Here is a 16,638-nt window from a genome sequence, read left to right on the forward strand (position 1 = left end):
TACTTGTCTCTCTTTTTGTGAAGTTAGCCGGTCACTTCCTAGTTACATTATTTCATTAGGGATTACAATATGATGTTATTTTATCATTTCTGCATCAATTATTAGCTGGAACACTGTAAAGAGAAACTTCCTCTTACCACTATTAGGTTACCATGAGATACAATATGTACATGAGAAGTGAGATAGATGCTTGACTCATTCTCTTTATTTACCAGTTTTCAAAATAATAATTTAGTTTCTTTGCATTTTCCAAGATACCAACAGTTTTTTGTTTAAGAGTATCAATTTGAGCTAATAGATCAAAACATGTAATATGCTTTGATCCATTCCGTTACAGTTATCCTAATTCATGCTCAAATTATCTCTTCTTTGACCAATAAGATCATCTTCAAGTTAGCTCCTGAATCCCTTTTGATGTGACCCAGAAGTCTGTGACACCTTCTGGTATGACAAGTGTTCCAGGATTATCTCATGATTTCCTGCTTTAGTTCTAGAATCAGCCATTTCTCCAAATATCCCTGAAAAAGATGATTTGTAATGCTGCATCTTATGCATCTACCATTATTTGTTTAACCAGTCCACTGTTGGGGAGAAAGAGACTTCAGATAGTTTCTAGCTATTCTGTATTAAAAATTAAGTCCTTGGCTCTTTTATAGAAATAGCATGTATGACTTAGTGATGGTGTACCTACAAATGTTTTTTCTATTACTTAATGTTTAAAGAAAGGCTAGTCAATAGGCCCATTTATGTCTGAGCCTATAAACCGGGGTACATTATTCACCTATTGTAGACATTTGACTCTAGGATGAAGCTTGCAAACAATTAATTAAAAGGTGGCAGCAAATATAATATAAAACCTCTGGTGGGGGACTCTATATATTTTAGTCTCTAATACTCATCAGCCCCTAAGGAGATCCTGCTTCTTGCAACTGCAATCCCTCTCACAGTCCCTGGACATTTCATCACCAGCCAAGAGGATAAGATAAGGTTTGGTGAGAGTAGGATAAATGAAAGATTTTTCTTGATAAACTGCATTGATGGTTCACTGATAACTATGCAAAAGGTTATAAAAGTAAAGTCACCATATCCCAATCACCCCAAAATCTGTTTGGCTGATTGGAAATATTTGGACTGTCTAAAATGTTAAAGTGAATTAAACCATCTTCCAAATAAATGCAGTTGATATACATTTTTGAATACTAAAAGTTTTCTCTAATTTTTGAATGTGGTTTCTTATTTTACTTGATATATGATACAATCTGCCTTTTTCCCAGACAGAATATTTGAAAGCTCTTTTTCTAAAACTCCTGCGCATAGGCAGCAACCCTTTTCGTTAGGAAGAAAATGAAATTATTATAGCAGTTTCCAGAGGGAAGCCAATAGTGATGTCATCAATTTCATTTATGTATTCTGTTCATGTAGCCAGGTTCTGTGGGATAAAGGTGCTTTTGGGCAAAACTCATTAAATAAAGTTAGTTGCAGTTCATAGGTGTATTAAAAAACTCATCCTACAGAACAGTTAATATTCATGGTTAGCAGAGCACTCACCCTTCAAACATTAGATGCTCAAACATTAGATCTCAAACATTAAATGCTTATAAGCAGAACTCAATTTGGGTTTGAAACTGTATAGAATTTCTAAGTTTTGATTTCGGTATACTTAGATCCTGCCAAAATAGAAAACTGGTGTAAATACTTTCCTGTAGGCAGTTACATTAATGTCCTTTCTTTTTGTTAATTTCTATTCATTCTGGTGAGTGCATTTTGTGATGATTATGATTGCCAAATAAAATACTAGATACCCAGTTAAATTTGAATTTCAGATATATAAGAAATAATTTTTGGTATTAGTATGTCCCAAATATTTCATGGAATGTCTTCTAAAAATGACTTGTTCTTGATCTAAAATTCGGATTTACTTGGGCATCCTGCACTAAATCTGGAAAATCTATGGATGAATAGAGCCTAATGGTGACTGATCTTTGAAAATTAAAAAGAAATACATGTTGTATAATGTAGAGAAACACTTCTAAAACTTTAATGTACATACAAATTACCTCAGCTACTTCTTAGAAAGCAGATCTTAATTCTGCAGATTTGGAATAGGACCTGAGATCCTGCATTTTTTAAAAAAAGTTTATTCATTTATTTGAGAGAGACAGAGACAGTGTGAGTGGGGGAGGGACAGAGAGAAATGGAGAGAGAGTCCCAAGCAGGCTCCACACTGCCAGTGCAGAGCCTGACATGGGGCTCGAACCCACAAAACTGCAAGATCATGACCTGGGCTGAAACAAAGAGTCAAACACTTAACCGACTGAGCCACTCAGGTGCCCCAGATTCTGCATTTTTAACAACCTTCTGCTTGATGTTTATGCTGCTATTCCATAAACCATCATTTGTGCAAGGCTGTAACGGACATTTTTTTGTTGGTGGTTTTGTTTTTGGTTTTGGTGGCCCAGCATCTGAACTCTCTGAGCTTGGAAAATTCACTGATATGAATCTGCTTTCTTGGAATAAAGCAAAGCCCCCACACTCACTATCTAGAAACTGACAAAGTTGTCAAATACTTTACCATACTCCTTTGCAGCCTGGACTCAGGTACATACTTACTCTCAGCCAATCAGAAGCACCTGCATGGCTTGAGTGGAGAACTAGTAACACAAGGAAGCAAGGATAGCATTCAGTTCTCTTGCAACTGTGCAGTTGTGGCCAAATTAAGTTCCCAGGGCAGTGATGGTGGTGGAGAGAAGGGGCAGAGTCCAGCATGCTGAGCAGCACCAGTGATAGCAGTCTCCTTACCATGCTTATTTCTGTGGCATGATTGTGGGCATTGTTCTTGGTTGCACAGCTCTGAGCTTCGTTCTCAACTCTCATAATGATTCTGTGAGCTAGCCACTTTCTTTACTGCTAAATCACTCAGAATTTATTTTCATTGCTTGAATCTAAGAACCCCGATGAAGATCAAGGATCTGCCAGAAGATAGTTGGTTGGCGCAGCCCATCAACTAGCAGTATGTGTATGAGATTCCACTTTGGTCACCACTCAGGATGCTCTCTGCATCACAAGTGAAGACAGTTCTGACAGAGGTACAGCCTTTTCTTGGTGGAAGGGTATCTACTTCCTGGCATACATCTCTATGCCTCCTCTGATGATGAGGTTTTGGACAATGACTAGTCTCGACTTAATAGAACTAGACTTATATGCTAACCCTGTCACTAACTACTTATGTGACTTTGAGAAAATCACTTAGCCTCTGTGAGCTCCATTTTCTTGGCTATTAAAGGGAGTAAAAAATAAAAGGAGTTAAAGCTACATGTATATCGCATTTTTTCACATTATAATTGTATTTTTACAACCTTACTGAGGTATAATTTACACGTTATCAAATTTATCCCTTTTGAGTGTACAATTCAATGATTTTTAGTAAATTTATTAAGTTGCACAGTCATTACTATAGCCAGTTTTTATTTTTATTTTTTAAGTTTATTTATTTATTTTGAGAGAGACAGACACAACGTAAAGTGGGGGAGGGGCAGAGAGAGAGGGAGAGAGAGAATCCCGAGCAGGTTCTGTGCTACTAGCACAGAGCCCAACATGGGGCTTGAACCTATGCAAGATCATAACCTGAGCCAAAACCAAGAGTCAGATGCTTATACAACTGAGCCATCCAGGCAGCCCTATATATACCCAGTTTTTAAAACATTTTCATAACCCAGTAAGATCCTTCATGATGATTTATAGTCGATCCCTATACACACCTCTGGCTCAGGCAACCACCAAGCTACTTTCTGTCTCTATAGATTTGCCTTTCCTGGATATTTCATATATATAGAATCACACATTCATAATTATTTGTTACACTAGTTTTTTTCTTCTATACGGTGAGTTTCCAAAAGACTTTTGTGTCGTTGAACTTTTTATTGAACTGTTTATAGCACAGTGCTTTGTACATGGTGCAAGCACTCAGGATAATAAAATAAAAAATACTGGTAACTGCTTATGAAGTTGCTGTTGTGAGAATTATAGAATCTATTCGATTCTTGTTATTCAAAATGTCCCTAGGCTAGCAATATCAACATCACCCAGAGGCTAGTTAGAAATGTGGTCTTGGGTCCCATCTCAGACTTAGAACCTGAATTTTCATAAGATCTTCAGGTGATTTATATTCTCAGTAAGGTTTGATAAACAATGCTCTAGACTGTAAGTTCCGTGAGACAGAGATTAGGTGTGGCACGTAGTAGGTACTCAATACTAGTTGTTGTATGAATAAATGAATGGTGACACATATGAAAACATTCTGTAAACTGTTTAAGGCCTATATACACAAGATTGCCAAAGAATAGGAGTGTGGATTTTTGGCTTAACTAAAATCTGTTAGAGAAACAGTTTGGACTGATCTTTTATAATGCCAGTTTATATACTGAAGCAAATCTATTCATTTTTTTAACGTTTAAATGACAATTCCAAGAGGCAACTCAGTTTAATATTTTAAAAATAATAATCCCTTAACTGAAATGGACTTTATGGTGAGTTTATTAGCATGACAGTTAATTATAAAACTTCTTACTTCTAAAGGTTGACAAGGAAAATTTATTGCAGTTCCATTTTCTATGAGATAAGACCTTGATCAACAGCTAAAAAGCCAATGTCAGACTTTAAGAGACAGGATTGGTAGATGTTATATAGTTAGTATCAACCTTTAACAAGGAAAAGCTGTCCAGTTTTCCACTTAGAGTCTGCCTCTAAATGCTTTAATTTATTCATTTAATCATTCTTCATATCATCAAACATTTATCAAATTTGTCACTGTTTGACAAGTGCTGTGCCAGGGCTTTCTGATGGATTACCAGCTACAATATTCTTGAGGAGTTCCATATCAATACAATGATAATGGCTTTTTAACCACATAGGCTAACAAAAGATTTTTCATGCTTTATGAATTCAAGAATGTTAAAGTCTTTAAAATGCTATAAAAATTAAACCACATTAGTTACATATTTAACAAATGCAATGGAAAAAATAAAATTATATTTTCATGGTAAATCAGGCTATATGGTTAACACTTACAAAATAGGAATAGTTTTTATTGAGGGTTGCTCTAAGGAATATAACAAGGATGGCCTGGTTATTTTCCATTTGCTTCTCAAGATCTATTTTTCATCTTTTTTGCCTTGCTCTATACTAGAGGCTGACCTCTACAGACTGTATCATCCAAGCCCTGTGGCTTCTGGTTGAGTCTGGCCAATGGGAGGTACCAACAGAAGTTTGGAGACTGGGAGAAAAGAGGACAAGTGTTTATTCCTCAGTCCCTTGCTGGGCCACATTTGGCAGTGGCTGCATTTCTCTATTTATAGTCACAGCGTTTGTCAGACATCCCCTTCTAAACTATAGCTCTTACACTCTTCCCCTCCCCTGCTCCTTCAGGCTTAAGCCTTCCCATTGTTCCTGGTTCTTAAGGGCTTTACCATTGCTGGTTGGTTCCCTTAACCCTTCCCACATCTCTGTAAATCATCCCTTCATTAAGCTCTTTTTACCTCTTTGGTGCACCATCTTTAGTGTTATAAGAAGAGGCAATCAATCAGCCAGTATCTAAGGACTGCCTGCTGGGTTGGCACTGTTAAGACATATAATACATGATCCTGCTCCAGAGAGACTTACAGTCCAGTGAAGGAGATAAAACCAACACATGTGAAGCAATTAGGAATCACTACACATTGGTATCTAATGAGAGACATTTGGGTTTTTGCCACTCAGTATTCACTCTTTTGATAACCATACCCTGGTTTTCCTTTATTACTCTCAGTCTACGTTTTTAGGTAAAGTAGACTCCCCCCTCAACAATACAAGTAATCATTCCTCTGGTCACATGTACTAATCAAAGCCAATAAAATATAAGGAGATTATTGTGGGCACTTCTGGGAAAAGGCATGTACTCTTCCACTGAGATTGCTAACAGTAAGGATTATGTGAACTGGAGCTGCCAGGAGCCACCATATGGAGCCTGAGAATGAAGCCAACGCAGAAGACAGAGCCAAGAGATGAAACGAAATAGAATTCTAATGACATTGCTTAAGCCCTTGGATCAAGCTATGCTTTAAGCTAAATATATCTTTAGTTCTTTAACTATGTGAGCCAATAGTCAATATATTCTTTTTTGTATAAGTCAGTTTGTGTTTTTTTATTTTGTCACCTGCAACTAAAATAGCTCTAACAATTCACAAATTGGTACCAGAAGTGGGGATTAGTAAGTGAAATATGTTACAATGTTGAATCAGTTGATTCAGATGAGGCCCATTCTATACTAGGCTGGGAATTCAATTGCAAAGTTGTATGTTAAAGTGGCACCTGTTGTATACTAGAATTCAAAACATGTGCCTATCAAGTATGAAATGTGAAAAATGTTACTAAAAGGTCAGATACTAGAGTACACCAACTATTATATGTTGGCATGTTGGCTTTTAGTTAGGTTCTATAAGAAAGACTCAAGATTAGAAATGAACTTAATATATCTAAGCCTAAGAGGGAAAAATACTGCTTTGTTATAGATGACCATTTTTGCTTAAGGCTGCAACCAAATAGGACAGGAACTTCAATAATCTGGAGCCATTAGGGTTGGAAAAACCCCCAGAGAATTTTAAGGCCAATGAAGGCAAGAAATGGAAAATACTGGCACTTGGGAGAGGTCTGAACACACCCAGGCCTCTCTCAAGCAATTCCTGCCTGTTTAGAAAGGTAATAATTATCCCATTCTACTCCCTCTAGCACCACTATGCCCCTGTCCTCTGCCCCACCTTTTTGAAACAAGTAGCTATTGTTTCAAATTGTTCTGAGGCAGAAACCAAAATGGAGGCCATTAAATAAGGAGTACACTAAGGCCTATTATGAAAAGATAAAAATACCCATGTTGGAATCTAGATGCAAAGACTGAAGGTTAAGATAACATCTAGCTTTGGCGGTTTTTCCCCCCATGACATTGGCTACATGCAAATAGACTGGAAACTTACCAAGAAGTAAAGAAAATTGGGGCACCTGTTTGGCTCAGTCAGTAGAACATGGGACTCTTGGTCTCAGGGTCTTGAGTTCAAGCCCTACATTGGGTGTAGAGCCTACTTAAAAAAAGAAGTAAAGGGGAGCCTGGGTGGCTCAGTCAGTTAAGCATCTGACTTAGGCTCAGGTCATGATCTCACAGTTTATGGGTTTGAGCCCCACGTTGGGCTCTGTGCTGACAGAGCCTGGAGCCTGCTTTGGATCCTGTGTCTCCCTCTCTCTCTTCCTCTCCCCCACTCATGCTCTGTCTCTGTCTCTCAAAAATAAAAAATAAAAAAATAAATGTTTTAAAAAAAAAGAAGTAAAGAAAATTGTATGATGAGAGAAACCCAAGTCTGGAGAATAAAGGCCGGTTACCCTTAGTGCTGTTTTAACACTTAATGCAGAAGTTTGGTGGCTTAACACAACTGATGTTTACTTCTCACTTTTGTAAAGTCCACTGTCAGCATTCCTGATCAGTAAGTGGCCTTCTACAAGGTCATTCAGCTACCCAGACTTCTTCTATTGCATGGCTCTCTTATGACTTTTCTCTAGGGCTTTAGAGTCCTTTCAGTGCAGCCAGAGGAGGAAAAGAGACCATAGAAGGCATACCTACTTCTTAACCACATTGGCAAGAAGTGATTCACATCACTTCCACTCATATTCCAAAGGAGATAATTAGTTGCATGACTTTACCAAGATTAATAGGGAAGCCAGGAAATGTAGTCCCTGCCTATGCAGCCACTTGCTAGCAACAATTCTATATAACAGAAGAGGATCACAGCTATTTGGTGATAAATGTTATTATTTCTGCAATAGCAAGTTACTTTTTTTTTTTTTCAATCCCCACTGTATCAGGGAGAATGTTGAAGAGGTATGGCCCTTAGAAGAATTATACTCCCCATTGTCCATTACAGATATAGACAGGATATGTTCCTCCAGGCATGAAGGAACAATGGATGAGAGATTCTCCAATAGTGAACACATGGCAGCCAGATGTGTTGATCAAAGAACTTTCTCCTCCCTCATTGTAGGACGCCCTTGGTGTTTCTGTCCAACATGATATATGCTATGAATTAAAGACCACTATGTGTTTGCCATTAGTCATTTTTCCAAATATGAGTTTTTGTTGCAGTTGTTTTCTTTTTCTGTCATTATATATTAAGTATTTTGTAGCTAATTTTATCTTGTAGCTTAGGTTACTAGACCTTGAGGAACTACATTGCTGTATAATAGAAAAACATGCTTATTACTCTGCTGTCCTGGATTTGGGGGTTAGCTGCAGTAACTAGGTAAGAATTTGGATTATCTCTCTTTTGGGAGGAAGTGAGTATCTTTTTTTGGTGGTAAATAATATTGTCGATTGAATAGACACAAACATTTTTGAAGGCATACGAAGTATTAAGAATGTTTGGGGACATCCAGAACAGGAGTGTGGTATGTCTGCTGTTTTCATTACCCAGGACATATTCGCTCTTTCTCTCATAACCATACTATTTTCCTAAGCGAAATCACCTTCTTGTGCTATTCATGGATTACTGATAGACATAGCTTCAGGAATGGGCTTATGAATCAGGCCAGGGCAATGTGAACATCACTTTCTCTCAGCAACAGTGATTGGTTTAGGAATGGGCACTTGACCTTCGCTGGTAGTGAGGACAGTGAGCCTAGAGCTGCTGGTTGCTCATTAGTGGAGCTTGAGAATGAAGCCAACAACAGAGGAAAGAGCAAACCTATCAGGGAGAATCCAAATCTTGATGACATAATTTGAACTCTACTGCCAGGCCATGTCTAATAAAACTATCTTGAACTTCTCAGTTATGTGAGCCAATAAATTCCCTTTTCTACTTAAGCCAATTTGAGCTGGATTTTATGTCACTTGCAATTATATATCCTTACTGAATCAATACTAAGTTGTGTGAGGGTAGACCCATAAACAAATATACACAGGAATAAGTAAACATGAATACTTGAGAGACAAACCTAACTAGAACTAGAAGGAATAGATTGAAAGTGATTCACAGGATAAGAGGGAACTAGATTGGAGCAAGAGCTTGAAAATCAGTCCGAAGAATTTAAATTTAATGGAACAGAAAATACAGCCATCAAACTATTGAGGCAGGAAGAGATGTACTAAAAGTGAAGATTTAGAATGATTATTTTGACAGGTTAGATTCGAGTAGAAGAAGAAGGAAGTCAGGAAGATTCTCTGTTTTCCTGCTCCTTGTGTAACATTCATTTGGCCTCTGTGCTTCCTACTAACTCAAGCTCATCAGTTTGGCCTGAGAGCCTTTGTACTTGTTCTTTTCTCTGCCTAGAAAGTTCTTCCCCTCAGACATTTGCTTAGCTTTGTCCCTCATTTCATTCAGACCACGGTTTGAACATAACTTCATCAAAGAGGACTTTCTAGATCAATTTACCTTAAGTATAAAAAAAACCCCACACTACTGTCATCTGCATCCTTCTACCCTGTTTTGTCCTCGTGGCATTTATCACTGCATGACATTATACTCTATATGTTTGTACATGTCTTGTCGTCTCCCCCATTGGAGGAACTGTAAAGAGATTCCATGAGTTCGGGACTTGTTTTATTCACTGCTGTATCCCTGGTAAGTACAACAGAGCATGGCACATGGAAAGCCCCCAATAAAAGCGTGTTTGATGAATGAATGAGTGGAATACAGTAAATTAGATGGGAAAAAAAATCACAAGGAGGATGAATTAGTCACTTAAATTCCTAGCACATTCCTATCATTTTAGCCAAAAACTCTGCTTAAGGCTCCCTCTTCGGCATCATCTCCCCTAAGGAGAAAATTTAGGGAAGTTCACTACCGCTAAGACAAGGACCTAAGATTCTTTCCTGGATGATTCTGGTGAGAATGGCATATTCTCCTGAGTTACCCCGTTAACAAGAAGTATCTCCAATCCCAGATTTGGCGATGTTCTTTCTCCGCCTGAGCTCCAAGTAGAGCTCTGAGAGAAAAACGAGGTGGTGGTGGCTCAAAGACTCAAACGTTCCAAATTACTTCTCTTCCCGGAGATCAGCAACCAGGTGAATTTCAGAATGCTGACACCATGGAGGGGCAAAAGTCACATGCCAGGTAGAAAAGGACACCGGGGTAATCTCCGTTGATCCTTCTTTACCACCCAGCTTTCTATCGCGGCCTGTAGAGAAACAAGCACGCCTTAACACGTCAGTGCAAAGTGCTGCTTTCACCAAGTTTTCTTCCCAGGCAGCTGCTCCTCGACCTCTCCTCTTCTCCCAACCCCCCCGCCCCCCCGCAACCTGCAGGCTCAGCCTCCGATTTCCGCTGATCCCGGCTGCAGGGAGTCGGGAATCCAATTACTTTTCCCAAGGGAGCGCAATCCACTCATCAGGCCGCGAAGAGGGGAGAGGGGGTCGAGCAGCCGCAGAGGCCACCCCTCCCCCGCCTGCCGGGGCCTCCCGGGCGGGGTGAGCGAAGCCGAGGAGGGGCGCGCGGCGCCGCCGCGGGGACTATTTGTCCTTCCGCGAGCCGCGCTGCGGCCCCGGCGCCGACGTAGACCGGGCTGAGTGGCAGGAGATTAGCCAAGGGCTTCCCCCGCCGCGCGCCCCCGGCCAATCGGCGCTGCGCGGGCGGTGCTCGAGGGCCGCGCACACGCACATTCCAGGGTCCACGCCTCACGCGAGCAGCCTCCGCCCCGCGCACGCTCCCCTTCCCACCCCTCCCTGTTGGCCGCACGCGCGCGTCTCCTCAGGGCCTTCTCCCAGGTCCAGGCCTGGACCCTGTCTTCTGGGCCGCAGATGCTGCTCTCTAAAGTGAAAGTGAAATGAGGAAAGAGGGCCAAGTGGTCTGTAGGGGAAGGGTAATTAGCATCTGTGTCAAGGTTTACACTACCGCTCCACCGTCCAGGCTTGCCTAACAGATGGAGTGAAGCTTCAGAGACTCACTGAGGAGGAAGAAAGAGGACCTCCCTCCTGACTCTTTAGAGAGTGGGTGGAGAACTCTTGCAATATCCTTGAGTGTTATCCAGTAAGAAGATCTTAAACTGGTGAATTTCTCATTGGGTTTTCTGTTGTGGTCAGAGCACTCGCTACATCCTTTCTCCATCGGGAAGGGAAAAAAAAAAAAAAAAAAAAAAGCGACACTGTTCCTGCACACACTGTCAGACTTATGAGGCCACAATTGACATACATGCTTGAAGGAGAAAGTGCTCTATTGTGTCTTGTTTTTCCGTTCGAATTATGTCCTCCTGAGACTGTGGCTGACCCTTAGGCCCATGGCCGTCCTGAATGTGATTGACATGCGTGATTAGCAGGCAAGTGAGAGAGAACCAGGGAAATTGCTATCAAAACAATTACATACAGGGACATCTGAACAATGGCTTGAGAGCCCCCAGGGACTTAGAGACCATCCTAGCTCTGCCACGGATGCCCTCTGGGACTGTGGCCAAGTCAGATCATCTCTTTGTGTCTTCGTTTCCTCCTGGTAAGTTAAAACTATTCTTACTGCTGCCTGTCTCAAAGTATATTATAAAAATAAACTTAGTTAACAGATGAAAACATTGAAGGTTTTGTTTGCGGGGGGAGGGGGGGTGGTGGTTGAAAAGCATTCTCTAAACAGAAGATTCTGCAAAAGGAAGCCATTTGACTTTCAGCCTACAATCTGGTCATTTCAATTAAATTTAATACACATGTGTTGAGACTAACTCTGTAGATGCAGAGTTCTGTGCTGGGTGCTAAGTGGTCTTCATAAAATTTATACTGTAGTAAAGCTATGCTAATTCCTGCAATCTCAGACATTCTCTCATGTCTGTGCCAGTTCCTATCCCTAAGTCTTGGCCATTTTCATTCTCTAGTTGTGTTCAAGGGCCACAAAGCTATAGGTACAGAGTGATGCTGCAGCTGGGGCTCCATTTGAGCCTAAGCTGTGGCTTGGGGTTCAGACATATCTGGGTATGTCTGTGGAGCTGATGGGGCAAGGGCCCCAAAGCCTGTTTCCTGGAGTGACTGAGGAGCTTCCTGCGACAGAACATGTCTGTAGTGAAGGAGCCAAACATGCTGAGCTTCAGCTAGGAACAAAGACTAAATCTTGAGAGAGGAGAGGTCCTTCTGTGTCCGGTCCTGTGTCCCTGGCCCTTGTCTGATTACAGTAGGTGTGGCGAAGAGATGGAAGAGGGGAAAGAACATGGAGAGACGCTATAGGTGAGAGCTGAAATATGTTTCAAATTTTCACATCCCACATTTCACATCCAAATACATGCTCTTACCTTTACAAGAAAAGATCAAGCTATCAACAAAAGTGCAAGCAACAGAAAGTTTGACTAGAGGTAGCTTTTGAAAGATAAGGAATTTATTTCATTAAATAAGAAGTTTGGAGGAACGTGGTTCCTGTATTGGTTAGTTGAGTAACTCGAGGATGTTGTCAAGGACCCAAGTGGATTTCTTCTTTCTGCTCTGCCATCCTCAGATGACACTTTCCTGCTATCTCCTTCAAGGCTGCACCATAGCCTCTGCATTTTTGGTGTCAAGGGCAGTAAGGGCATCCTGCAAAGAAGAGGGATATTGTCTCCCTCCTCTTTCTTTCTTTCTCTGTCTTTATCTTTCTCGTAATAAAGGAAGGTAACCCTTACTAGAGTTCTCTGGCAGAACTGAATCCCATTGGACAGAATTGTGTCACATACACATCCTAAACTACTTGTAAAAAGAATGATGCCAAACATAATTTATCCCTCATGCGGGGGAGAGAAATCACTTACCATGAGCATTTGGGAGGATATAATTAAAATAACATCAGATTTTGTTGGGGAAAAAAAGAAGGAAAAGTGGCTGTGGTTTAGGCCTCAGTAGGTTCCTTCAACTTTCCTTTCCTCTACAAAATGTTTCTGTATCTACTCTCCTTAATCACTTCTAAATTTTTCTATCTTCCTTCATACTCTTTTTTTTACTATCTCGATGGAGAGGTGACTCAGCTCCATTTCAGGATCTGGTGCTCCATCTGTCTCCCTATCTAAGACCTTGCTCTTGTCCTAGCCCCTCACACTGGTCCTCAAGCCACATGCAGTTGCTGTTCCAGCTAGCACTCCACTAGTGAGAATCTGAGATCTGAAGCTCCTTTTGTTCTGCCAGGAGAATCCAGATTGAAAGATGCAAGAACTCATCCAAGTCCTATCCTGTGAGGCTAGGGTACGGGTGAGAGACAGGGACTAAAGACAAGCTTTACACTTTTCTATACCTGGGACTTTCCTGTCTGCCTTAGAATTATAGGAGTCCCAAGTGGTATCCTCAGCTACTAGATTTCACACTGCTTCCATTTTACCCTTTCCCTCCCCACCATACCAATCCTGGAGATTGGATTCCACTCTATGTTTCTGAGTTACAACCTGGCGGAACTCTGATAATGGCTTGGCTTGAACCTGAAACTTGTTACATTTCTTTCCTATACTCATATTCATTCATTTTTTTCACTCAACAAATATTAAATGTTGACTCTATTCCAAGTACTGCACTATGTGCTAGGGAGACATTGGCAAATAAACTGGAGTTCTCTGCCTTTGATGAGTTTACATTCTAGTGGAGGGTCTTTGTTACTCCACAAGGCATGGCATGAAATTGAAGGCTATCTCACAGGGACCTTAAAAGCAAGGCCGGGTCATTAACTCTATGCAGCATAACCTATGTTTTAATCCTTCACAAACAACTACCACTATTAGTCGAAATTATTTTGATCTTTACACAGCTCATAAGGTATCTTTTCACAGAGGCCGCTGTTTCAGACAATTACACTTTCCAACAAGATAAACACCATGTAGGGCAATGCACTTGTGGTACAGTTTGCTTTATTAATAACATGTCTTGTCAGCTGAGCAGTCTAGGCTATGGATGGATGATTACAGCAAAAAATGGAGCCTGTATCTGATGCAAGTTTATGTATCATCAGAGTTGTTACCCTATCTCTGCTCACAGTGAGGAAACTGCCAGATTTTATTCAACAGAATGGTTTGTAGATGCATTGGCAGGAGATAAAAATATTTACTGTTAACCTGCTTTCCTTTGGCTATACTTGCCTGAGGATATATACTAAGACCAAATTTTAACTTTTTTAACATTTTCAAAATTTACTCATGTTTATTTCCACTTTCATTTTTAGTAGAAAATAGGTTCTCCAAAGAAGTGTTATACTATATTGAAATACAAAACTTCTTATGTATTTTCAACTAATAGCACTTCTTCTTCAGATGGTGTCATGGACCCTAAGTGTCTAATTTATCTTGACAGTGTCTGAAATAGAAGTAAACCAATTCAGACTGCAGGTCCTAAAATACAAGTCCAAGAAGGTGGATGTAGCATAAGTGAAATGAGAGCATTTAAATGAAATATGGACTCTAGTCAATCTGAATGAATTCCCTTAGCACCTCAGTCCAGAAAAGAACCTGTAAAGGTTTTAAACTTCACTTGACTCATGATGAAGTGCATGACCCAAAGTGAGTCAATTAATTAATCTCTGTGTCTTGGTGTCCCTGTTTTTACAACAGGGTTAACAAAACCTGTAGTGCACTCATACTTGGAATTTGGGAGAAAAGAGAATTACACCTTTTCTGAAATGTAGCTGATAATTATCAATCAATTATCAACAGGAATTTATGGAGCCTTGTACTTACCCATCATTATAGGCACAGAGGCTAGCAAGCCTTACACATAAAAGGCTAAAGAAATTTTTGTCTCATGAATGAATGAGAAAATCAATCAGTGAGCCACCTACTATGTGCTAGATCTTGGGCTATGGAAGACCTGAGATGCATCCCTGCCTTTAAGAAGCTCTCTAGTGAAGTAAGACATATATATTAAAAAGTATTTAACAATTAAGGTTTGAAATGCCAAATAAATGTTATGGTCCATCATCCTCAAACTAGAATTCTCAGATTCTCAGCTTCATTCCCTAAAATTGACCTGCTTGAGAATATGACTATGGTTTGTGTGTGTGTGTGTGTGTGTGTGTGTGTGTGTGTGTAAAGGTCATAGAGTATGTTTAATAAAACACTTAAATATAGAAATATGTTTCATTAGAATAATATTCTGTAGGGAGGTGGAATTAAAATATATTGAAATATAAGTTCAAGGGGGAAAAGATATAAAACTGTTAAAGATTAGGAATTTATTTATATTCTTTTTATATTTGTATTGAGGTATAACATCCATAGAGTAAACTGTACAAAGCACCACTTAAATCAAGATATAGGCTCCCTCTATGAACTTTCTTAGTTAATCTCCTTTCCCCACCCCAGAGATAACCATGATTTTGACTTCTCATGCCATAGAGTACTTTAACCTGTTCTTGGAAGCTGTATAAATGGAATTATACAGTATGCTTTCCTTTGTGTTAAGCTTCTTTTGTTCAACATTATGTCTGTATGAGGCATCCGTTGTTGCATACACCAGATTTCATTCTTTTTAATGATTACAAAATAGCTATTCTCAAAGTCTGAGTGGTCTGAGGATTCTTGCTGGAGGCTGAGGTGCCTAAGATTTTCAGGGGGGTCCATGAGTCAAAATTATTTTTATAATAATTTTGGATTTTATTTATTTGCCTTTTTCAGTGCATTGATGTTATTTAATTCATGATGCAAAAGCAATGATGGTTAAAACTGCTGGCATCTTAGCATGAATTTTTCCCTTGGGTCCATACTCTTTGCATCCCCTTTGAAATATCTTTGCCTAACTTAAAGACACAGATATTTTCTCTCATGTTCTTTTCCAAAAGTTTTATAATTTTAGGTTTTCCATGTAGGACTGTGGCCCAATTCAAGTTAATTTCTGCATATGGTGTGAGTTTAAGATCAATAGTCCTTTTTTTTTTCTTAATATGGATGTCCAGTGTCCAATTGCTACAGCACTACTTACTGTCAAAATGACTCTCTATTAAATCACCTTGGCACTTTTCTCAAGTTGACCATGTATTTAAATTTTTTTAAATGTTTATTTATTTTTGAGAGACAGCAAGAGACAGAGCATGAGCGGGGGAAGGGTGAGAGAAAGGGAAAAGCAGGCTCCAGGCTCCGAGCTGTCAGCACAGAGCCCAATGTGGGGCTCAAGCCCATGAACTGTGAGATCATGACCTGGACTGAAGCCTGGCGCCCAACTGTCTGAGCCACCCAGATGCCCCAAATTGACCATGTATTTATTGGTCTGTTTCCAGATTTTGTATTCAGTTTCATGATCTATATCTTTATCCTTTAATGATACCACAATTTGGGGAGAATTGTTATGTTAATATTGAATCCTCTGATCCATAAACATGGTATATTTCTTCATTTATTTAAGTATACTTTAATGTCTTTCAACTATGTTTTATAGTTTCTAATATAAAAATTTTTTTTTAGATTTATTCATAATTATTTTTTGGTGCTACTGTAAACAGAGTGGCTTTTTAAATTTCATTTTACAATAGTTTGCTGTTAGTATTTAGAGATATATATTTAATGTTTGCTTTAAACAGATTCTTATATATAAACCTTGTATCCTGTGACCTCGCTAAATTTACTTATGGGTTCTAGAAATTGTTTTCTAGATTCATTAGGATTTTTACATTAATAATCAAGTAACTTTCAAATAGGGACAATGTTACTTCTTCC

General features: G+C 39.5%; 1 protein-coding gene and 1 long non-coding RNA gene across 6 annotated transcripts in view; one reads left to right on the forward strand and one right to left on the reverse strand.

Moving 5' to 3' along the window:
- Positions 1-9,597: 9,597 nt before the first annotated feature.
- On the reverse strand, positions 9,598-10,671 carry LOC109262936 (uncharacterized). Its single transcript, XR_002078022.2, has 2 exons — positions 10,313-10,671; positions 9,598-10,191 (listed from the first exon to the last, which is right to left on the reverse strand). It is a non-coding gene; the product is annotated as an uncharacterized LOC109262936 (long non-coding RNA).
- An 81-nt stretch (positions 10,672-10,752) lies between these two features.
- Positions 10,753-16,638, forward strand: part of ZNF280D (zinc finger protein 280D) — a 319,813-nt gene continuing 313,927 nt past the window's right edge. For all 5 annotated transcript variants that reach the window (XM_019442008.2, XM_053889035.1, XM_019442005.2 and 2 more), the window contains exon 1: positions 10,753-11,495. The gene's annotated coding sequence lies outside the window, so the exon portion shown is untranslated. The remainder of the gene's footprint in view (positions 11,496-16,638) is intronic.

Source organism: Panthera pardus, unplaced genomic scaffold (genome assembly GCF_024362965.1).
Source record: "Panthera pardus isolate Hobbes unplaced genomic scaffold, ASM2436296v1 HiC_scaffold_24, whole genome shotgun sequence".
Taxonomy (NCBI): Eukaryota; Metazoa; Chordata; class Mammalia; order Carnivora; family Felidae; genus Panthera; species Panthera pardus.